Raw genomic sequence first — 19,538 nt, 5'->3', positions numbered from 1 at the left:
GGATCGTGTAGTTCAATGATTCCCATGTGGTCTTCCCCATGGATTTCTCCCCCCAAGAAGCCCCGACACCCATAGCTTCTTCCACTCCAAATGCCTTGACAACAACACCTCCTCTCATAGTGACAATGACAATGACAATGATGATAGAGGACACTACAAGAATGGTCTATACATAGCGACCCTCATATAAATATGAAGCAAATAGCGGGGGTCGCTTTCGTGGATGCTTATGCGACCTTTAAATTGCAGTTGTTTATGCCACCATTGTAGTGACCCTTGCAAACTAAAAATGAGTGGTTTATGCATCGAACTTGCGATGCATAAGCCACCTTTTTTTTTGGGTTGTTTATGCATCGCAAATTTTAAAAAAAACTAAAATGTGTTCATTTTCTTCGCCCGTTTTGCGCGCACTGTAGTAGCTTCAAACTTTGATTCCACGCTCACGGCGGCGCATAGTTCGTCTCTCAATCCAAGCTCACGGCGGCTAGGTAAGGTGAGTGTTGTTGGGGTATCTATTTCACCAAAAGGAAAGGCACAGTGTTAGGGAGTGTAGGCGCACTGCGCTTTGTCGGACGCTCTCCCACTTGAGAGTGTGTGCGTCTGTGTGTGTGTGTGTGTGTGTGTGTGAGAGAGAGAGAGAGAGAGAGAGAGAGCGCGAGAGAGTGTGCGAGCGTGCGCACGTGTGGTTGCGTAATTAGAGACAACGCGCCCTCCCTACGCACTCTCTTGTACAAGCAATGTCACAGCCCAGTCGTGTGCTGATATTTGGCGCTACTGGTTACATTGGCAAGCACATCGCTTGGATGCTGGGCACCCTACGTTTCTCTTCGGCCGCCCGGACATAGCCTTCGATGTTCATAAGGCCTAGCTCTTGATGTCCCTCAAGAGATCCGGCGCTACCTTCTTGAAGGTTTAAAAAAAAACCCCAACTGCACCGTCCCTCAGTCTCGAATCAAAGTTGTGAACAGTGCAATACTTGAAATTACTTATTTGAATTAAAGTAAATGTTCCAATGATTATTCCATTCCTTTGAGACTAATTTATGTGCTTTAGTACCTAATTGCAAGAAGGCAGCGTTGAAGATCATAGCAGCCTGGTAGATGCAGTGAAGCAAGTAGACATTGTGATATCAGCCATGGGTGAACACAAACTTCTAGATCAACTGAAGCTGATAGAGGCCATGAAAGAAGCTGGGAACATCGAGGTAAAATCAGCAGCTGTAAAGATGCAGGATTTAATGATGAGAGTTAGGATGACTAATTTATCATGAGCTAGATAGCGACGAGGAATAGGTAGATGACTGATAGAAAGCAGACAGTGATAATCATGATTGGATTTGTTTATTGCAATCATCAGTGACATGATGAATGCAGTAGACATGATTAATTAATTGGGCATCAAGGTTAATTCAGAAGCATTGCATGCGTGTTAATGGTGGGTGTAGAGGTTTTTGCCTTCGGAGTACGGGATGGATCCGGACCATCTGGTGGACTGTCCGTCGCTCGCCAGAGGGGAGGGTGATTTGTTTGCGGAAAAGAGACAAGTCCGGCGAGCTGTGGAGAAGGCGGGGATCCCTTACACCTACGTCTCGGCCAACTGCTTTGCCGGCTACTTCCTGGCTGGCCTTGCTCAGTATGGCCGGTTCTTGCCACCCACGGACAGCGTGGTCATCTACGGTGATGGCAATCAAAAAGGTCAAATCCTATGTATAACATTTTTGCCATATTTTTTTCGAAGGTTTACACCTTAGATTATGAATGAATTTCAAGATAATTTGAGGCTTTGCAGTAATCTGGGTGAGAGAGGAGGATGCTGCAGCTTATGTGATCAAAACTGTAGAGGATCCTCGTGTAGTAAACACGACTGTCTACATTCGCCCAACAGCAAACGTCCTTTCTCAAAACGAGGTGGTGGCCATTTGGGAAGAGCAGTCAGGAATAGCACTACAAAAGACCCACATTCTTGGGTCTACATGGCTTAAGGACATGCATGGTAAGCATACATTCTCTCTTCATGATATAGATTTATATGAATTTTCTAAATCTGTGATGCATCTCTACATCTCTACATTATCTTAAGGAAGGGTTTCACAAAGCTGCCACGTGGTGGCAAGAATTCGGAGGTTCGGGAAGGGGAAGAGGAGGTTTGGGTACGTGCGAAGCACGGGTTCCCAACTAGTATTTACGATAAGGTCTTGTTCTCTCTCCTTCCTTCACGAAATAGACACAGCAAGGGAAACCTATATTCTTGTGTTACGATAAGCGATAGCTTCTTTCACTTTAGTAATAACCTTTAGTTATGTTAATTTTTGAGTATGCAAAAGATAATAAATACTAGATGAAGTACTCATAATAACCTTCCTTTGGTTTAGTCCGACAAAGATTATGAATATTTAGTGAAATAATATTCATAATAACTTTCCTTATAGAGAGAAACTTAGTGGAGAGATGTTGTAACTAGTTGCAAAATGCATTAACATTAAACTTTCCTTATAGAGAGAAACTTAGTGGAGAGAAGTTGTAACTAGTTGTTGCAAAATGCATTAACATTAAACAGGGTATGTGGGTATGCATTTAAACAAATTTAGTTGCCTTGATTTCTTTGACTTAAAAAAACATACCGATGAACATAGTATCTACCTCTACATGGTAGGGCAAAGACACAAATCCTCTCTCTCTCTCTCTCTCTATATATATATATATATATAACCACAAAGACAAACATAATACATTGTGTACCCCCCCAACCTAGGTCTTTCTCTCTTAGGATAGATAGGGGATAGATTGACCTTGGGATAGGCATTTTGTGATTACATGGGTTTAGTAATTGAATCATGGAAAGCTAGTTAAACATCCCACTTATAAGGCTAGAAATAAGTCCTAAGGGTGCGTGTAACTATGTGATGATTTTTCATTGTGTGGTTTGGATCTCATCTAGTAGATGAAGTGGTGATTTGTGAACGTGTTAGGGAAAACATCAAGTGTTCATTTGTGGACAAGGTGGCTGATGGTCTCAAGGACTTCTAAATTTTTACTGGATTTGTGTATACCCCAAATCCATTTGTCTATGATAAGCTCTCAGTTTTGAGTTTCTTATGTTTATTATTTGTGCAAATTTCTTATTGCTTTTGATGTATGAGCATTTTCACTATTTTGAGCTTTATGGTTGGAGTGAATAGAACTTTGCTAACATGAAGCTTCTCATGTTTATGGTTTTCCTATATGCTTATGTGTGTGCTAGTTTGGTGCTCAAAGGATGAAGGTTGAATTTATCAAGTCTTTCAAAGTGTAAATTGGAGTACACTTTGCCATTTTAAAGAAAAACAAGAGATGCCACAACTTGTTATAGTAATGAACATGTAAACTAAATCCCACCATTGATTCATCAAGTCTCCACATGGATATTTGATTTGATGGAATTAGGAGAAAATCCCTTCAATTTGTTGAGAAGAGAGGCCTAAACATTGGTGGGTTGGGATAAAGAAGAGAAAAAAGATGCAATTGAAGGGATTTCTTACTTCAGATGTAGGGAGAGTAGTCTCCACATGGATATTTGTGTGTTAATTTGATGGAATTAGGAGAAAATCCCTTCAATTTGTTGAGAAGAGAGTCTTAAACATTGGTAGGTTGGGATAAAGAAGAGAAAAAAGATGCAATTGAAGGGATTCCTTACTTTAGATGTAGGGAGACCACTCATGGGCGACACTAGTACGGCCAGTAGCCTTTGGGGAGGGCTCTTCGAGGGATCCTATTCCCGGAGGTGGCGGCACACCCCAACCCGTGCATACGCTTTTGGTGCAGACGCAGGTGTAGCAGACGCTGGGCCCCAGTGTTTTGACACAGGCCGAGCACACTCCCTTGGCACCACAGAGGCGCCGCCGTTCGAGGTATGCATTAATCTACTCCGTGTCTAGGTGTAATTTTCATGAAACCATCCAAAATTAATCTTAAAAATTATATGTGTTTTTTGTGCAGTAGTAGTAGTTAGCCATCACCATCACCAGTCTCTTCACCATGTGTGCCTCCTTCTGCACCTCCACCTACCACCTCGGAGCTTCGCATGCTATCAGGCACACGATGCCCATTAGCATTCAGGTGGATCAGAGTGGGTGAGTGCAGTATGTAGACAGTGGGGCACTTTTTTGTCGCCGCTTGAGAGAGCTCGTGCACACATACATGCCCAAGATACACATCCACTGGCGGTAAGTCCAATTCTTTCATGTATTTTTTAAAATCTCTGTATACATTGATATCAAATGATAAATCTAACTAAAGTGACTTTTTTTTTCAAATTGTAGGGATCAAGATGATAATGACAAGAAATATGTGTTGGCAATCCTCGCGCAGGAGTTCGACGTTGGTTGGGACGAGACCGTTGTATTGCATGAGATGCAAACGCTTCTAAAGCATCGACGGAACAATGCACGGTACAATTATTTGCTTTGCTATGTTATTCAAGTCTACTTCTTTCTTTGAGTAATATGGTTGAATTATTGTTAAATTAAATAAAGAAAGTTTGGAACGTCAAACACCTGAAATGTTCTCTAGAAAGTTCACATACTCTCGCACTTACACACACACAAATCAGCCCACCAATTCTTCTTTTTGTGCATAGCTCTTCCTTGCCATCTGAGGAAAAGGGCAGCTTTACTGGTCAAAAAGGCCAGCTTCTTCTGGCAAAAGCGAGTTCTTTCTGGCATAAAGCAGGTATAAAGGGTATGAGCAGTTTTATACCCTCTCTCCCCTACTTGTCTCGGAAACCTCTCAAGTCCAGCCTTGCTAACTAGATGCTTGCACACCCTAACTAGATGTTGCTAATTTGCCACCTCAGCTCTTGATACCACATCAGCATTGTCAATTACATCATCAGCCACATCAGCTGCTCATTGCGCATTAGCTTCACGATTAGCTCTTTTCACAACACTTTTGCCTGTAAGACAAAACACACACATGCATAGTACATGGACTCATGACTATAGAACACGAGCCTAAGGGGAATCGAACCCCTAAGTAGCAGCATAAGGCCACTCTAAGACCAAGAGGCTCCCCCTACCACCCCACCCTATAGTTAGTATCATGTACAATCAAAACAAGCGATGAAAAAAAAGGATATCGAGATAGAAACACATTACCATTTTCTTTTGAATTTATGAGCCAAGCTGTTTATGAACAATTGGAAACTATGCCTCGCCAAAGATATCAATCTCTAAGAACACCTCGTCATTGTCAGCCGTAGCCTCTTGAAGTTCCATCTCTGTTAGGCATATGCCGAGTCCATCAGGGAGTGGAGCATTCTTCGAGGTGGATTCTAAGATTTGCTCAATGTCAGCCTCTAGTAGATCTTCTCCTAGATCATCCGATAAATCTTTACCCAGATCCTCCCCTTCATCATCCGTTGAGGGTGGTGTGACATTTGTTTGTGAAATCGAATTTGCTTCTCTAATGCGAAGAATTGTATCTCCTTGCCCATGTGATATAGAGGTCATTGTTGTGTCTGGTGTATTGTCGGGCTCTGTAGAGGTCATTGTTGTGTGTGGTGTATTTTCACGCTCAGTAGAAAAGGTGGTATCAAACAATCTTCGGCTTCTAGGGTTCACATGAACAATTTGCCACCATGGATTGCCAGTTGGATTTTTGTAAAAGAAAGCTTGTTGCGCATGCATCAGGAAGAGATAGGGCTCTTTGGTTGCTCGTAGGAGCTTCGATGAGTCAACGGACCAGAAGCCGCTTTGTTCGTGCCTCAAGGTGGCCCTTTTTCCTTTGTACTCCGCTCGAAACCAACGCACCTTCAAAATTACCTGCAATATTATAATGTATATAAACTTGTTACTCAAAGATGCTGAATATTTCAATCATTTGGTTTGCATAATATTTTGAAACGAATCCATGCGTACCTGTTTCATAACACGATAGTTAATTTTGTATATGCCCTCCAGATCCCCTACGTAGCCGAGCTCATCCTCAATCAAATTTGTGTCACAAGCACTTGCATGAGAGAGTTGATGAAAGGACGCAACAATGCAAGAGTCCTGAGTAACACGAAGATCATCAATCCTCTTGATGCGGAGATGCTGACCACACACCCACATGTTGCTGTGAGCTCGGACCTAAAACCACATGGGAACCACATGAACATGTATGGTTAGAATCCAGAAAAACATGTAGTATTATTCAAATTAAAATATAACATTGGAGTAACTTACCATGGTGTCGCATCCTAGGCTAAGCTCAAACACTTCTCGTGAGATTTCAAACCCCTTCCCTCGCATCTCTCTGATATGTGTATTCAACCATTCTAGGCTCATCGTTGGAGGTGCACTCCGACCCTTTTTGGATGCCCTACTTCTCCTGTTTCTCTCTTTGCATTCTTTGTCATGCTTGTCAATCCATTTTTGCATGCAATCTGAGTTATACACCACAAAAGTACTAAGCGCTTCCCTCTCCTCAGCACTTATCTTTAGTGGGACCCCTTTCCCACATAACATCTCTGTGGTTTCGTTGTCTGATTGTTCTTCTCTCCATCTTGAGTCACAAACCAAGATCCCTAGTGGAAAGAGAAACAATGTGATTAGCATAAGATTTTTGTGAGTGACAAAGAAGTAAGAACAATATGATGTTCCACTGTCAATACCTTGTCAATGATCCCAATCGATATATAACATCCCTAATACCCTCAGTCAAACAACCGTCGATAACAAGTGGCAAGACGTGCTGCACACAGATTAGCTCTAGTGTTAACAAATGATAATGTAATGGCACCTTCATTAGAAATTGATGATACATGTTAGAGAGGCACCATACCTTAATGAAGTTATGCCAGTCGTGTGTCTTTAGACCCGAAAGAGAGTTATCATCCATGGTAAACATGTTTTGCAATGAAGCACCATAGCCCGTAGGAGTACGTATGCATCGTATCCGCTCATTGATGATGCTTATCTCTTGCTTTGTGAGTACCCATGGTGCCTGTGAATAAGTAATATTTCCTATCTCCTCATTGATTATAGGCCATAGTGATCGTTTGCAGTTGCAAATCTTTAGGTCTGCCCTTGCAGCCTCTGTATCCTTGAAGCCCACAAGATGATTCCAAAGCAAGTGTGCAACATTTTTAAATATGTGCATGGGATCAAGAAAATGAGTTATTTTTAGATCTTTCCAGTACTCCAACGTATACCATATGGAGGAATTCTGTGCCATTGATTTCTTACCTCTCGACGACTGTTCGCAAATCATATTCGTCATCGTTATCGCTTGCAAGTTCTACCTCTGGATCTATTAGAGGTCTGTTTGTCCACTTGACGTACCAATCTCTTGGAGTCATTCGCGTTGGACAATGTCCATTATCCACTTTGCCATTAAAATGTCTTGCATTCGCTTTGGAACGTAGCACATGATCTGGAGGCAGAAATTGTCGATGTCGAAGGTATATATTTTTACTCAAACTTCGACTATATTTGGAGCATAGCCAATCTCACTGCATGGTGGACATGCTTTGTAACCCTTTGTTGATAGGCCCCTGAGAGAAACAAAAATTGTTTTTATGTTTTCAACATCCAAATTTTTTGATTGTATAAACAAACAAACAACTAAAGAGCCCTGCTGTACCTGATGCAAAGCCATAGGCAGGATAGTCATGTATTATCCATGCTAAAATGCCACGAACCTTGAAACTTCTATTACCCACAGGTTTTGACATATCAATGACATTTACTCCTTTCCATATTTGTTGCAAGTCATCAATGAGCGGTGCAAGATATACGTTGATGTCTTTAACTTGCCGCTTCCCTACATTGATGCATCGTTTAAATTTGACATTTTTCAAATAGAAATGAGTGTGCTATTTAGAAATGAGAATATTTCACATACCAGGAATCAACAAAGACAATATTAAATGCTCTTTCTTAATTGACATGAATGGTGGGATGTTGTAGTTGATAAGAACTACGGGCCAAGTTGACCACTTGCTTGATCGCATGGAAAAGGGATTGATTTCATCCAAGCCAACGCCAAATTTTATATGGCGAGGCTCCCAATGAAACTCTGGCCATGTAGCATCAAAATGCTTAAATGCTTTGCTATCGCTTGGAATCCTCATGACTCTGTCTATACTTGCATTTCTCGAACTCCAATCCATAAGCTTGGCTATTTCAGGGCTGCGGAAGATGTGTTCAACTCGTGGTGCCAAGGGAAAGTGTCGCAGAACTTTCATAGGGACATTCAAGGTTCCTGCCGCCTTGAAACGAGCAACACCGCATTTGGGACAAGTGGTTGCATTTTCATACTCTCCACGATACAAAATGCAATCATTGACACATGCATGAATTGTGTTGTATTCGAGTCCAAGGGATGCGATCATTTTCTTTGCCTCATCCCTCGACTTTGGGATCACATTGTTTGATGGTAGAATCTTGTTCGAAAGAAGCCTACCACTCAATTGTAAATATTTAATGAGCACAAAAGTGATTGAGAGCCATTATTTTTATGCAAACAAAATAATATAACTTACGATAATAATGCAGAAACCGATGCATTACTCCATTGGTAGCGTGTTTGGAGATTCAAGATGAGTAAGGTCACACTCAATCTTGATATGGATGCACCATCATAGATGGGCCTTGAAGCTTCTTCTCATAGAAATTTTTCATGCGGACAAGTTTCTTCTTCACTACTTGCTTGGAACCAATCGTCGATAAACTCATTGATGTCATCATCAACATGTCCCTCATTGGTCGCTTTTTCTCTGCATTTTGCATTGTACTCATCTCTAAGTCGTTGATATGTACTTGGATCTTGTGTATGTAAAAGCCTCATGTACTCCTCTGGCAAGATATGGTGACTTCGGTGAGAGCTAGATACACCCTCAACATCTGGACATTGCATGTATAAACATAGTCTACATGAAGAAATGATTTAAAGTAACAACAATCGAATTATTAAGTGATATAATCATAACATTAAAACCCTTTTTACAACACAATTCAAGCATATTAGCAGCAAAAATCTATACTCAAGATAACCTTAGACAAGACACTAAAATACCCTTAGTTGTATTACTGATGAGACAATGAAATATATCATCAAATATTTGTCAAAATTAAATGCTGATTGGGCTACAACGCTGGATACATTATTTGAAACATACATAATTTAAGAGGCCGACACTTTATCTCAAATTTCATTCTCAAAGAGGGGCTGGTGATGGCCGACGCCATCCATAATTTACAAATAATTTCTCGCCAGCTTGTAATGATCTTGTAGCACACACTACTATATATATGGGTACATCTCTAATCATATAACATGGCTCGTGACTATTCTCACACTCCATAAAGTTACAATTTGTTCTCTCATTTCTCCCTCTACTACTATTGATTAGCCCTGCTTTATTTCCTTGAGCATAGGGTCTTCCATCCATATAAAGCCGCGATCCACAATTATATCTAATGTTTCTTTCGGTGAGTGAGGCAGCATTAGCACAAAGCCCATATGTTGTCATACTTCTGACAAAGCGAACAAGTGCGTGCCATGCGCCCCAACCATAAATGGGCCCACAAAATGACATAAGAGTCACCTCTGAGTTTGCAGGCACGCGTAAATCCTGTGCAATAAAGAGACCTTGTCCACCATTGGGAATGGTAGATGGTGCAATCACATATCGAGCACCCCAAAAGCTGAAAACCTCTCCGTCTGCTGGAAGGGCTGCTCCCAACCATCCTCCATAACGTCTACGATCGTACGTTTGAATGAGAGATAGAAGACGATCAGGCAATGGATGATCACCCAATGTCTCTGATTGGGCACTGAGGGGCAAAGAAGTTGATGATGCCTCCATTTGCAACTGAAAAATGGCTTGACCATATCGTGTGCGTGGAAGGAATGAAGGATCAATTCCATGGTCTTCACAATCCTCATGAAATCGAGGATGTAGAACTGGTACGTGCTGAATAATGCATCATTGTTGATTATATGAAGGGTGAGACACACATGGAACACGATTAATAGTGCGGAATAAACTTGGATATGAATTTATACATAGTTCTAAAATGACATCACTTACCATGGAATGCTCCCGTTCCTCTTGCGGTGGCATATCAGGACATGGACCATACTGCTCCATATGGGCAAAACATATGCGTCGCATTCGTCGATGAGTGCCATGGCATGCTGCTGCACACCAACATGGGATTCTTTCAACGTAATATGTTTGTGAGTCGCCTAGTGTCGTAGATGATGTGGAAGAAGAGGAACCATCTCCTCTCGCAACTACAGATGGACGCACAGGAAGAGTGGGAGGAGGCGGTGTCCCAGAGGATGACCCGGAATCTGCATTCATAAAATATTAATGTCATATTAATATCATTAAAAATCAAAGAAAACTTGAACAAAAATAATACACATACAAAATCATCCTAGAAGTGTTTGTAAATGCTATGGTAGCGCACAATGCATATTTGCTTATCCCGAGGTTAGGAATAATGTTCTTCCCTTAGCAGAAACTAGTTAATTTGTAATCATACCTTCTTACTGTACTTATGTCCATATTAGAGGCTTACAGTAACCTTGCACAAAATAGTTCTTCAAGGTGTAATTGACATGCACCCAAATGCGTTAGCATAGCATATACGGACCGTCGGCCGGTTCGTATGCACTATGGATGTGCAATTGGTCCATTCGGAGAGCCAGTACGCTCTCCAAATGCACCCAATTGAGCATCCATAGCGCATATAGACCGCTACATTTATCTATTTATCTATCCACCTACCTATGTATATGTGTTTATATATCCATCTATATGTTTATTGATCGTAAATTGTGAAACCTTGTAATAACACACTGTTGTTAAATGCTTAGGAAATTTGCGGTCGTCCCTGAGCATACACGCCCACCTACGATGTGCAGAGATTCTTGGCGGCACTTCAGGAAAGAGATTCGCTTGAGAGTGACATGGCCTCAACAGAAGGTACACAAAGTTAATTCACTCAATGCATATGATAGGTACTTCTCGAATAGCATTAATTATATATTCATATAAAAGCCCATTTAATTTGCAGGAGGCAGCACAGGCTCGTGTCCAGCCAGGGCACACCTCTCGGCTTGGCCGGATGGGCTCTAGTGGTTTTGAGCACTTTTTGTAAGTGCACAAATTTTTTGTTCGTCTATCTATAGCTATTTGTATATATATATATGTATCCATGTATCTATGATCTCATATGCATTCAATTCACTTCTTACTTATATATATGCAATGTTTAAATGACAGAGAAAGGATTATGGTCGAGCACCATCTGCTGCAGACGAGATACGGAGAGCAACAATTTATGACTACAGAGCGCTACAGAAGGAGATGCCGACATCCGATGCTTTTGTAAGTAATTCTATCAAATATTATTTTATGCCAATCAAGATCTGCATGTGTTATATGTTATGTGGTTTTTTTTATACTCAAATAGCTAATAGACATTTTCAATTGCAGGAGCAACATGGTGAGAACGACATGGACGAGGTTGCTCGACAGGTAGCAGTAGGGTTATCATCGCAATGTACAAGAGGAGGACTCTTCCTCCGATGAGTCCGATTAATGATAGAGCCATTTAGTGTTAAGTTTGTAAACATAATTTTTTGGTACATATAGTTGCTCATTCAGAATGATGGCGCTCTTTCATTAACATTTTCTTTATGTATGTGTGTTTTTGGCCATGATGCACATGTGTTACATCTATCAAGAGTTTCTTGAAGTGTCTACCTCCCAAATCTACAGATTTAAATGTTAATTGATTGCAAAATTTAATTTATACTTACCGTAATCGATATCGGCCATTGCTTTTTCAAAAGTCGATGTATGTCGATTCTTGGGTCTTTTGTCGTACACGAATGCGCTTGCGTATGTGTGTGTGTGTGTGTGTGTGTGTGTGTGTGTGTGTGTGTGTGTGTGTGAGAGAGAGAGAGAGAGAGAGAGAGAGAGAGAGAGAGAGAGAGAGAGATTTTATGATGTTTGTATACGTACAAATATGTGTGTGATAAAGAGGCAAGTGTGTATGAGAGAGAGAGAGAAAGAGAGAGAGAGAGAGAGAGAGAGAGAGAGAGAGAGAGAGAGAGAGAGACCAATGTTTATGTGAAGTGTGTGTGTATGTGTGAGAGAGAGAGAGAGAGGGAGAAAGAGAGAGAGAGAGAGAGAGACTAATGTTTATGTGAAGTGTGTGTGAGAGAGAGAGAGAGAGAGGGAGAAAGAGAGAGAAAATGTGTGTGCAAGAGACACAAGTGGAGATAATGTGTATGAGAGAGAGAGAGAGAGAGAGAGAGAATGCGCATCGGCTAGAAAAAAAACGTTCAGAACAAAAGTCTTTTAAGCGACCCCAACGGCTACAGAAAATAATACAAATTGGGTCGCTTATGCCACCCAAACTTGGGTGTTTATGCCACTCAAAAAAGGTCGTTTATGCCACCTTCGTAAGGTCATTTATGCCACCCAAATAGGGTCGTTTATGCCACCTTCGTAAGGGCGTTTATGCCACCCAAATAGGGTCGTTTATGCCACCTTCGTAAGGTCATTTATGCCACTCAAATAGGGTCGCTTATGCCACCCAAACTTGGGTGTTTATGCCACTCAAATAGCATAGTTAATGCCACCTAACAACGTGGTTTATGCCACCCCCGAAACGTCGTTTATGCCACCCAAACGCGATGTATATGCCACCCTAAAAACGTGGTTTATGCCACCCAAAAAGCGTCGTTTATGCATCGCAAAAATGTCGCTATAGAGGTCGTTTAAACGATGGTCAAAAGCGACCTTTGGAACGACTTCTGTAGCGACCCCCGTAAGGGTCGCTACAGATTTCTACTCTTGTAGTGGGAGGAGAAGCACCTGCTAACCCCCCCCCATCAACCACCCCCACCCTTGTCTCCCCCGCATCAACCTCCTCCTCCCAACCCATCTTGCCCCAGCTCCTCCTCCCAACCCATCTTGCCCCAGCACAAGCACCCAACCCCCACCATCCCCACCCCCACCCACCACCACCACCCTCTCTATTCCTCTCACAATCGTCTACAGCCCCACATCTCCCAAATCTGCCTCCATCACCAACAACTCCTTCACCCCACACCCTGCATCTCCACTTAGGCCTTTTCCTACCCATCAAAGCCCATCAAAGACATACCCTTCACATCGACAAGGCCTACCCCTATCTTTACTACAACCCTCACCACGCTAGCCTCATCGGTAGCCCCTCCACCCTCATCACACAACCTCCCCTTTACATCCCTTCCCCCACACCTTTGGAGGAAGGTGAAATCCCCTCGCCCCTACCGCAAGAACATGTTGAGGTGGATCCCCCCCTTAACCCCCTCAACTGGCGCAATCCCTAAGATCGCACGAATTTTGAGCAGGTAATCATTGTCCTTCTTGGTCGACAACTCCAGGAAGCTCCCATTACCAAGGCGACCGACTACACGGACATCCATGTCCTGCGGCCCTACCTCGACGCCAAGCACAACACATGGAAGCATGAGCACCCCCATCGTCATGCAGAGGTTACCACAAGGCCCCCGCCCCACTGCTCGCCCCATCACGTTCGAGCTCTGGGACGAGCAACCGGCCTAGCGTGTCAGCCCTTCCTTCTGAAACCGTTCATTTTGGAACAATATTGCCCCCACCACTATCATCACTAGAGATACAGACGCCATGAAAGTTGTCCGGATCAACAATCAAGGACTCAAGCTTAGAGAAAAAAAAAGAAGGACAAAGCAAAAACTACTTAGTTTTGAGAACAGATGATACCATGTGAAAACTAGGAAAACTAAATGCAACGTCGACCGAAAGTGGAACTAGGATCCGTGGAGCTATGGAATTAGTCTTACATCAACGTCGTGCAAAAGGCCGACGCGAATACTAGCTGGACGTTTCTGCTATATAAGTAAGAGACGTGGCTCTGTGTCTAGTATTACGAACTATTTTTAACTGGTAAAAAGGGAACTTATAAGCAGCAGACAATATGGCTTCCTCTAACTGCTTATACAAGGCGTTGGTAGATCTGCCGGAGTGTTTGCTGCATTGCGAGATTCTTCCGCGCATAGCATATGCAGTACAGGGTCTGAAGTGGAGGGCGAAGGAGGGGGTTGTCGAGCTGCTGGCGCCCATTGCCTGCACGTCGGCCGGCCCGGAGCAAACCGTAAGCGCCCTCTTGGCCCTGCTCAGCCTGTCCGGGACGTCTCGCGTCAACGTGTACACGGGTTGGGCGCCCTTCTTGGCCACCCAGGACATGGCCGACCTCCTCCACCATGTGCAGAAGTTCATCCCCGCTTCTTTGCTGCGCTACGAGCCCAACTACGATGAAAGCACCGACTACGAAGACTTCCACGACGACGAGTGGGACACTACCTCCGTTGTCACCCGGGACTGCAGCATTGCCAGCTTCCGGTTTAGCTAGGTTGATGGAAAACACCAGCACGACTTTTTCTTGTTTCAAAGCTCTCTTGTTCCACATTTCCTACCGCTGTAAAATTCTCGTATTTTTTAGCAAACAATTGGACACCTTAATCATCTACAACACACTTGCACAACCAAATCCATGTGCAACTCCATCATCATGTGCACACCTCTCGGCAAAACATGGTTATTTCCAGCCCCTCTTTGAGGAGAGGGTATATTGCTGAAGCCATGAAGCGACTACCAAAATCATCTTGAATTACCCCTTTAGATGACATTTGTCCCACCCTTGAAGAATCGGGCCTATGCTCCACGTCCATAGCTAGTTTCCCTCTTGATTGTGTAGCATTCCTATGCACTATGGGACTGTGGGGTGATTGCATAATAGCTTGAATCCCATCAAGTATATGCTCCAAGAGATCGCATGCTTTTAATCTTTTACCCAACTATTTTGCCATTTGTTGCGCAAACTAAAGCATAATATCCTTGAATCCCATTTGTAGTCACACCATGGAATGCAAAGAGCTTTACATTTGAAAAATCATGTCATTTTGCTTTTACATGTAAGAAACCATAATGGAATCTATATGCATGGTTGTCCCAACATTTTCCTCTTGCCATTTTACATGGGAAGTAATAGGCATGCTCACACATTCGAAATATGAACACTCACATCTTGCATGTGTGCCCTTACATTAGATCTTAATGCATGCATGGAGCTATATGCATAAGACTATATGGATAAGCTCTATGCATAAGCTTAAAGAGTGCATAAGCTCCATACTTTAAGCTTTACGCATAATCTTTGCGTTTAGAGCTTAATGAACTAAGCTAAACCTAAACCCGGCACCCAATGGTACAATAAACAAAGAGCTTCCACAAGAAAAAGGGACCTTACCTCTTTATTGTCAAGGCAAAGGACAAGATTAGTGCAAGACCTAAACAAAATAAAATTGCAAAAGAGTAATTTTAGTAACACATTTAATGAAGTCTACCTACCAAAAATAAGAGACATATAAAAGACCAATACAGATTAAGCATTCATAAAAAGGACAAGAAGAAGAAGTAAAAGAAAGGCTTGTACTCTAAACTTCAATCCTAATGTGATTATGTTTCCTATTAATCATTACAATTAAGCATAATAGAAGAATTGTGCTTAATACATAAGCCATATGCATAAGGCTTTTATATTAAGCTTCATGCATAAAGCTTAAGCTTAAACATTTTACACTAAAGCTTTTTGCATAAAGCTTAAGCCTTAGACATATTAAGGCTTAATGCATACGGCATATGCATTACACTTTATGTATATGTTTTATACACAAAGCTTATGCATTAAGCTTAAGCTTAAACTTTTATACAAAATCCTTATGTATAAAGATTTAAGGTTAAGCTTAAACCTTTATGTAAAATCCTTAAGATGAAACCTTTATGCAACAAAATCCTTATGCATAAAGCTTTATGCAAAATCCTTATCCATTAGCTTTATGTATAAAGATTATGTATTAATCTTAATTCATAAGCCATATTTGTTAAGCTTATGCATAAGCTTTTACATAAAGCTTAATACAAAGTTTTATGCATAATCACAAATATAAGTCACATGCATAAAGCTTTATTCTTAAATAAGTAAATCATAAAGTTTTATGTATATGGTTTCATGCACAAGCTTAAGGTTTATGCATAAAGTCATAATGCACGAGTCTTATGCTTTATAAAAATGAATCTACTACATATTTGAAAAAAATGCCCAAGAACCGGGGGGTGCACCATAAACAAGTAAAGAAAGGGATTATGAAAGATAAGTACTCTTACCTTAAAGAAGAGAAGTTGAGTTTCCATTACAAAGTTGCGCTAACGGGTCAAGCATCAATCTACAAGTTTAACAAAATATATATGTTAGTAGATAGATATGTATAAATCTTTATGTATTAAGCTTATGCACTACCTTTTTGTCTAAAGTTTATGCATAAACCATTTTACCAGAAGCGTTATGTGTATGCCATATGCATTAAGCTTATGCATGCAGCTTAATGTAAAAGCATAAGTACAAGCTTAATGAAAAATATTAATCCATATGGCTCTATGCATGCATATTAGAGCTATCAACAATTCTCTAATTTGCATACGTAAAAGCCTATATGCATGCATATTAGAGCATATACGAAGAATGTATAGAGCATACATAGGCTCTATGCATGCATCATATTAGCTATTTTATCAAAAGCTTTATGTATATTCCATATGCATTAAGCTTATTCATGAAGGTTAATGTAGAAGTATAAGTACAAGTTTAATTCAAAATCTTACTGCATATGGCTCTATGCATACATATTAGAGCTATATAAGCTCTAATTTGCATACATAAAAGCCTCTAGGCATGTATATTAGAGCATACATAGAGAATGTATAGAGCATACATAGGCTCTATACATGCATATTAGAGTTATGAATGCTCTAATTTGTATGAATAGAGCCTTTATGCATGCACATTATAGTTGTGCATGCTCTATGTACACTCTAATATGCATGCATAGAGAATACATAGGCATATTAGAGAGAAAAAGTGCTAAGAAAAAGAAAGAGGAAAAGAGCATACATAGAGCTTGTATAAATATTAAGAGGAAAAGAGGTTTCACCTTCTCATTACAAAACTAAATGAGAAAGCATAAAAAAGAGAGTGCATGCATAAAAAACCCTAAACCTACAAAACAAGCAAACATAATAAAGTTAATTAACAAAACAAATATACAAGTGAGAAGAAGAAGAAGAAGAAGAGTAAGATGACAAGAATCAAGACCCTTATCTTTACCATAAAACTTTTGCTTTTGGAGGTGAAATCACATAAATAAACGAGAGAATGCATTTCATGCTTGAGGCATGGGAGATGAAGGGAGAGGAAATGAGTTCTGGCTTGAGGGATTGAGGGTTCTACTCTTGTTTGGATCAAGAGTGGCCACCAATTTCTTTGGAGAGGATTAAGTCAAAAACAATTGAATTATCACAAGAAAATTCAATGTAATTGGTTTTGGGTAGGAGTAGAGTAATAGTGCATAAACACTAGTAAGCTTTTACAAAGAGGGAGGCTTCTATTTACAGAAAAAAGTGAGCCTCAAAGCAAGCGAACTGATTCTAGAATTTTACAGATCAGTTTGGTCAATTTTTGATCATTTTTGGGTCAGTTCAGCTTACTTTTTGGAACTAGACTTGAAATAGGAGAGAGGAGAGATGAAATATCTCATTTTATTGATTTGAAATAGGGAGTAATGATGAGAAAAAAGGCACCTCCTTCATGAGGAAAAATCCCCACTTTGAGGTGTCAAAAATTCAATTTTTTAATGTTTCCTTTGGTCCTTAGTCCACTCTTCATCTTATGTGAGCATTTACTCATTTTTGGGGGGTTTTTTCTTTATTTCTTCAATTTATCTCCTCCTTACATTTGGATTAATCTTATTGGTCCCTCAGAACCTTGATCCAAAATTTTTAAAAAATTTAGATCCCTAAGCTAAGGTCTTTTGAGCAGATTATAATTTATTTCTAATGCACCTTAGGAAATTCTTTTCAAACTTCTGTTTCGGGGGAATTTATTTTAATAAGAAAGGATATTTTTCCATCCAAAGATATCTAAAAATTAAATTATCTCTCTCGAGAATATTTTCTCTCTCTAGGTCAAAACAAATAGAAACAAGATCTTTTATTATTATGAAAAGGGGATTGATTACAGGGGAAGATACTGGACATCTTGAGGGGCTGTGGAGGAATATTACATGCATAGAGACCCTGTTTTCTTAAAGGACTGTCTTACGCCCGAATGCTGGAGAGAGCATTTGGTATATGTTTTTCTAAGGGAAGTTCGGTTGCAACAGCTGGCGGGGAGTGTTCAAAGGACAGCTCACACGGCAACGCCTACCCAGGTCTTGAACAGCCTCGGTATGGTTGAAAAATGGTGCACTTCTGATAGTGGGTGAGGGTCGACGAAACGGTCCCTGAGAGTGAAGTACCAGGACACGTAAGGAGGATCGTGGTTGGAGGGTTCTGACCAAGAGATGCACGAGCTCGCGGTGCCTATGACACCCATGCGTATGTCGTGGAAGATATGTATGATGGATGAAATGATTATTGTAATTTGTTACTGGATCTCGTTGACCATTGGTCTCAACTGAGAGTCTAGAGTGATACAGTTTTTTGAGAAACGAGGGACTAGATGGAATTTTTGAGTTATGACATCTGTAACCAATAATTGTTTGTCAATGGATTATTTTATATGTTAAAGTTTTAAAGAGGAGTGTGTGCATATGTGTATTCAAAAGCAAAAGTTAAGAAAGGCATTCAATTATGGGTGGGTGAGTAATTGTCTGGTTCTACCGATTCCAGTGGTTGGGGGTGGTGGCTAACCCATGGGCTCAAATTAGTGGATTTTAATAATTAAATTGAAATAATAAGAATACGCTTAGAATTCGAGTAGTTAAATAAAAACGTGAAGAATTTCTCAAATGAGTAGATCAACGGCTGTGCCTGATTTCTAGGTCAGGAAAAAAGTGTTGATTTCTTCAAATTAAGTCAGTGATAGTTTTCCTTCTATCTGGTTTAATCAGGTGAAGGATAGTTTAGTCTCTTGATCATCCCGTTAGAAAATTCGTCAAGAAAATAAAAAAGGTAGAATCGTCCCTGTTTTTTGGGCAAGGAAAATTTTCTCGGTTTCGGTTTCGGAATGACCACCAGATTAGTCTTGTGTTCGGACATTCGAGGGCGAGGCCCTGAGTGGGAAACCCTACCCCGTGCAAGAGGAAGCTACTTCCGTTTGCTAGCAACCGGGAATTCGGTGTGCGGGAGGGGGCAGAGGGGTCTCACAGAGCTGGTATCAGAGCACTATTGTAAACTTACAAAACAGCAGCAGAAATTGCCTAAGATTTTAAAGTAAATCTGGGAAATAATGTTTTCACTTGTTAAGATTATGTTTGAAATGAACATAAATTGAAAACTCATAAACTGAACTTGATTTTTAGATGGATACCCCAAATCTGTCTAGCATTCCTGGACTCTCCCCCAGGCCCTTCTCCTCAAATATTCTCCACTTTTGGATGAAGAGCAGCTAATGGTCAGATTCATTCGGGATGAAC

General features: G+C 40.8%; 1 pseudogene; it reads left to right on the top strand.

Moving 5' to 3' along the window:
* The first annotated feature begins 737 nt into the window (after positions 1-737).
* LOC147622696 (bifunctional pinoresinol-lariciresinol reductase 1-like) lies at positions 738-11,565 on the top strand (annotated as a pseudogene).
* The last annotated feature ends 7,973 nt before the right edge of the window (positions 11,566-19,538 follow it).

Source organism: Cibotium barometz, chromosome 28, assembly GCF_041138505.1.
Source record: "Cibotium barometz isolate CiBa-2024 chromosome 28, ASM4113850v1, whole genome shotgun sequence".
NCBI lineage: Eukaryota > Viridiplantae > Streptophyta > Polypodiopsida > Cyatheales > Cibotiaceae > Cibotium > Cibotium barometz.
This window is presented reverse-complemented; position numbering and strand designations above follow the sequence as displayed.